This window comes from Chionomys nivalis, chromosome 3 (genome assembly GCF_950005125.1).
Source record: "Chionomys nivalis chromosome 3, mChiNiv1.1, whole genome shotgun sequence".
NCBI classification, from domain to species: Eukaryota; Metazoa; Chordata; class Mammalia; order Rodentia; family Cricetidae; genus Chionomys; species Chionomys nivalis.
This window is the reverse complement of record NC_080088.1, coordinates 84,977,259-84,983,258: the sequence shown is the minus strand read 5'-3', so window position 1 is coordinate 84,983,258 and position 6,000 is coordinate 84,977,259.

Here is a 6,000-nt window from a genome sequence, read left to right as displayed (position 1 = left end):
CAAGTGTTTGTGTAGAGGCCAGAGAACTTTCTAGAATGGATTTTCTCTTTCCAGTCTATTGAGTCAGGGTCTCTGACCATTTCTGCCATAACCCAGGACAGCAGGGCCCTCAAGTCTGTTCTCTCAAGTCTATTCTGTCTCCACCTCAATTATTTCAATTGAACTCTGAAATTGTGGCCCACATCCAGCTTTCGGGGGGGTTCCAGGAATTAGACTTAGGTCCTCAGGATTGTGCAGAAGGCATCTTAACCCACGGAGTCCTCTTGCCACCCCTCCAAAGGCATCATTTCTCACTTCTGTTCCCAGCTTTCTGTGCGTGTGGATTTGGGAGCACAGATGCCTGTGCTGTCACTTAAACCACCAAGCTCAAATAACTTTAACATGGTGAAACAACTCTACGGGCCATTTAGGGTACCGAGCACTGTCCTCATCCTCACTCTTCTCCTGCCTTGCTGTGTGCCTCCCCACCTCTGTGCAAACATGTTATCTATATGGTAGTCAGCTGAGATAATCTGTACCCATGAGTCAGCCTCTCAGGCCTCGCGTTTTCCCAAAAGAATAAGACACTTTACAGCAAGCATAGATCCTACCAGAATTCCAGGCCAGCAATACAGAGAAGGGAAGGTTGTAAATAAAGAGGGCAGCATTTGTTGAGTGACCTCCCCAAAGGGACTCTGGGGACACCGTGCAATGCGCAGACCTCAAAATTATCCTGCCCTAGGTCAAGAGAGCTGGGGTCCTTATGCATTAGCTCTCCACAATCATTGTTTGAGGGCTGAAGAAGGAGGGGGCGGGCGAGATAATTCCTTAGCTGTGTGGCTGTCCACGCTTGGGGTGGTTGACTGGCACTTGTTTGGGGTGCATCTAGAGCCCTAAGTGGCATGGGTGTACCCAAAATGTGTGCTGTCCTTCTGTGTTCATGTGACACTAATTATAACCCAGAGACTTCCCGGTTGCCACAGAGTCCTTACACTTTGGGGATTAATTTCTGCATAATATTTCATAATGGAATCACAACTCACCTAGTCCTTTCACATTGAATGGTTGGGTTGCTATGAAACAGAAGGGGCACCCTGCCAACAGGTCCCTCACTTATTTGAACCCCAAATCTAAGTGCAGGAGAGCACTCTGATATTGGAGAATGGAGCACTGTGTTCTTAAAGAGCTGGCAAAGTTCATTTTCGTTTTGTTTTGTGGAACAAGCCGAGCAGAAACTTGTGGAAGAACCAGGAACCCCGAGAGTGTGTAACACACTCTCTGTTATTTAGGGTGACGGCTTAATTGCTGGTATGGGATCATGAAACAGCCGTGCTTTGTTCTCTGGGTTTTTTTCAAAGGTCTCTACACTCTGCCTATCAAAATTTCACACGAGGGCTATGATGCAGGGCATGTAGATAGCTACGAATGGAAAATAAAAAATGAATCAAATGTCTGGGAAATGCCCTCTGAAGTTGAAAGGATTAGGGGTTCACGTCCTCTCCGAAGGGGCTCCCCAAGTCTCCACATCCGGAGTAATGCACCATGAAGTCAGGTTCCCATGTCCAACCAGGAGTTGATGCAAAGCGAGGAGGAACTGTGCTTTTGGGATGAACCCCCGAACCCATCTTACCCAGCAACAGATTCTGCTCAACAATCCAGTTTGTGCAGACACCCAGGACCAGAACTGAAAGAGAGAGAGAGAGAGAGAGAGAGAGAGAGAGAGAGAGAGAGAGAGAGAGAGAGTAGAGAATAAACCATCTCCCTGCTGGAGGGGAGCCTCCCACCCCTGAATCCCCGCCTTTGACTCTGTGCTCTGTCCAGAGAATCCCCTTTAGGGAGAAGTGGTCACATGACACAGGCTGACTCCAGTGAACCCACAAAGAACTCTCTCTGGCTCTTGTGTGTGTGTGTGTGTGTGTAATGTGTGCACCTGTGTGTGCTACTGTGCATGTATACGTGTGTCTATGGGTGTGCACGCATGTGGAGGCCAGAGGCTGACACTGAACGTCCTGCTCAGTTGCTGGCCTTACCCACAGATCTCCATCTCTGTTTCCCTTGCACTGGAATTATAAATGTGCACTGCTATGTGTGTATCTTGTTTATGTAAATTCTGAGGGACCAGCCAAGTCCACATGCTCGGAGGGCAAACACTTTACTGATTGGACCATCCTCCGGCTTTCACCGAAGCTATTAGTACGAACCAGAGCTCGCTCTTCTGCGCCTTCTTATCCACTGTGACAGATCTGACACACTGACATAAGATGCTCAAAACAGGGGCCTGGCACGAGGTATGGCAGCATGCACCTGCAGTCTCGGCTCTAGAAGGTGGAGCAGGGAAGGTTGTGAGTTTGAGGCTAGCCTCGGCTACAAAGTGAGAATTTGTCTCAAAAAAAATTTTTTTTTTCAGTTATGGAGGAGAATTAGAATTTGGGAAACCAGGAGGCAGATAGGAACTTGCTGTGGTTTTGGTTTGATTTCTCTTTAACCAAACCTGATCAAAAAGAGTGTGTATGTGTTTACATTAAAAATAAAAATCATTGTCCAAATAAAAAGATAAACACTTACAGATCTTGTGTGGAATTCTTGGAACTCCACAAATATGTCTATACACCGCAGGTCATCGGACGGAGTCAAAACTGCTGAAGTGGGCTTCTCTGCAAAGATATCTGGGCCTCGAATGTTACAGAGACCCGCCTTCAGACATCTTCTGGGGACATTTGCCCCAGGCTTAAGACAAGCACTGGTACATTCGCCCCCACCTCTAGTTAATGTTTGGGGGACTTTCGCTTTTGGAGAGAAGTCAGAACACACACTCTCTAATGCTAGTATTACATAATTTTGGTTTAAACGACTCTCAGCCTTGAACTTCCTCATTCTGCTTTTCACTGGCGGTACCCTGGCCCGCAGCCAGAACGACAATGTGCCCAAACTTGTATCTCTCTCTCTCTCTAAATCTTTTTTTTTTTTTCTTATTCCCACAGCCTCCTCCAACAAATCCATTTAGCTGGCCAATTGTCGATTTGGGGTCTTGGGAAAGAATAAGTGACAACCCCCCTGTTCAGCAAACCCACGCGCCATTCCTTTCTGACAGCTAACTGCGGAGCCCCCTCCCCCCGCCCCCCCAAGCTAAGCGCCACCACTGCGGCTCCTTGCTATCTTCGGGTAATCCACTGGACTAACTGTTCCCTTAGAGAAAAAGCTTAGAAACTTTCTCTTTATTCCCTTTGGGCAATATTTCCTTTCAGGAATGCGAGGCTAGGACTGCATCTGTAAGTGAACTCTTGTAAAGTCTAGATGTTTTATATGCTGTTGAATCACATGTATACATCTTTGTTTTGTTTCAACGAGCCGCACTGGCCGCAGTGTTGTAACACCCCTGGCTTTGCGCTGATAAAATCCTTCGCAAGGTTTCCATTCGTTTTTTTCATTGCAGTAGAATTCTCAGATTGAGGGAAGAGTTGGTTCCCATATCAAAGTAGGAGGCTAGGTCCCAGTGACACGTGTGGGGACATAGGGGAGGAACAAACTGGATTTCTTGTCTGTCTCTCTCTCTTAGGCAGCATTCTTCTCATTCCGGGAACATTAGATTTAGGACACTCAGAAAAGACCGGCAGCCCAGAGGCACGGCTTTTCATCGCCACCTACCGTCGTTTTTGAGAACTGCACAAACATTTTAGCCATTCCTCCTCTAATCCCCAAGCCTGCTGCTGCGGAAAGGACAGACAGCACTCTAGAAAGAGGAAATGTATTGGAATACGAAGAAAGAATAAAATGGAAACGCAAACGAACTTTCTCAAGTTCTCGGTAGTAAACCTGGAACATGAGTCGCAAACGAAAACCCACCGGTCTGTTTTATAAATTTTACTCTTAAAGTTTATTTTTTGTGTATGAGTATTTGCCTGTTAGTTTGTGTGTGTGTGTGTGTGTGTGTGTGTGTGTGTGTGTGTGTGCACCGCTTGCATCTCTGGTGCCCGTGGAGGCCAGAAGAGGGTGTCGTGTCCCCTGAAACCGGAGTTACAGACGATGACCAGGCTGCCAAATGGGAACCCAACCCGAGCCCTCTGCAACAGCAGCAAGTGCTCTTGGTTCCCCAGAACCTCTCTACCCCCAGTTGCTAATTTTAATTTTTTCAAAATGGGAGTCTTAGTTAGAAAAGATTACAACCAAAGTTCATTAGCCTGGAAAGATATGGTGTTTTCAATGTGATCTTCTAGATTGTTCTCAAATTGAATTAAGAGCAGCCTTTGGATAGCAGGTTTGCGGCGCCTTTGTTTTTCCATAGCTCTCCCAGCAGGCGCTCTGTGTGAACGCCATCACAAGCTTCGCCTGAGTGTATCTGCAAAAACATTGGCAGTCTGAAAACAGACAACATACCTCCCTGAGATTCTCCATTTTGGTGGTGATTTTTCCTCATACTTTGCTAGTTTCCAGAAAGGGTGGGTGGGTTAGAGTCGGGGGGCTTCCGGAAGCTTCTCAGAACAAGAATGACAGGGCTGTTGTCCAGAGGGGCCCCCTGAGAATCATGTTTGGGAACAGGCTGACCCCATGAGGTATATTATCTTTGCCACATTTTGCTGCTTTGTGGGAAATTTATTTTGACTCGTTAACAAAGCCAGCCATGTTTATCTGAAGCCACTGAAACACTTTTAATAGTTTAAAACAAAACTTTTAAAAAATAATTAAACCTACAATGAATACTGAAACATGAAAGTCAGACAGACTGTTACCTTAACAAGAAAGGGCTTCCTAGAGATCAAACAAATACTGTTTGTTTTATTTGCTAATGGCAAATAACAAGTACTTTCACTTTAAGGGATCCAGAAGGGCTGCTGGAGGAGCCTAGACATTTCTCTTGCCCCACCTCCACCAACACAAAGGTTTCCCACACCTTGTATTCACAGAGCTGGGAAACGTGCTCTCCTGAATGCTTAGAAGGGAGCAGGTGACAAGAGCACACCTTATCCAAAATGATGGGGTAAGGGGACTCCCTGGGCTCTTCGCCCCCTCCCCCACCATGGCTGGTGCTCATTCAGTTCCATTCTGAGAAATCACCAGCTGTACAGCTGCCGTGGCCCTTGCTGACTGAAATGCTCCCCTCAGCGGCACCCACTCAGATGAACTGGCTTTAATGTGCTCTTCAACAAGCCTGGCTCAGAGCTACCTGCACTTGGGAGGCAGAGGCGGGTGGATCTCTGAGAATCCGAAGCCAGTCTGCTCTCCCTAGCAAGTTCCAGGCCAGCCTGGGCTACAGAGTGAGACCCTGTCTCAAAAGGAAACAGTATCAGAGAGTAGGAGATGACGGCCTTATAAAGGGAAGATTCAGAAAGAAAAAAACCAGGAGTAAATCCTGTGAGTAGATGAATTCCTCCAGATCAACTTCTTGAGTTGTTTTCTTTGGATACAAACTTAGCTTTGGATCAGCAAAGAGAAGATTTTCAAGTTCTTTTTATTAAAAAATGCATCCCATGTGTCAAATATAGGCTTTCATTTATCATCCAGGGTACTTCATTTAGTCCGCACCACAATTCGCATTATTATCTAGCTTGACGTCTGTGAAGCTCTTTCAATGTGAATTTCACAGTTTCTCCTGAGCTCTGGCCCCAGGCCTGGCTAATCCTGAAGGAGGGAGGCTGACCCACGAGTTACTGTGTGCTATCTCTGTGGGAAGGTTGTTTGTGACTGGTCACATCCTGATCTGCCAAATTCTGAGTGACTAGACAGTTGCAGTTCCAACCCCACAACTCTAGCACAGAAATAGAATTTGGGGCTCTTTTAATACGCACATTATCTCGATAAAGCTATATCTGGGCCGTTCCCGACAGGCTCTGTGACCCAGCACTTTGTTTCTACAAACTAAAGATAGAAACATGAATGACTCATTTTTTTTTCCTCATGTGCATTTAAATGTACGAGGAAATAGGGCTGCGCGTAAAAGAAAAATAAGCCATGCTTCTTTCTGAGAACCCTTCTGAGGTCAGCAGTTCTGAAGTCCATGGCCCGGGATCACGTCACCCTGAGTAG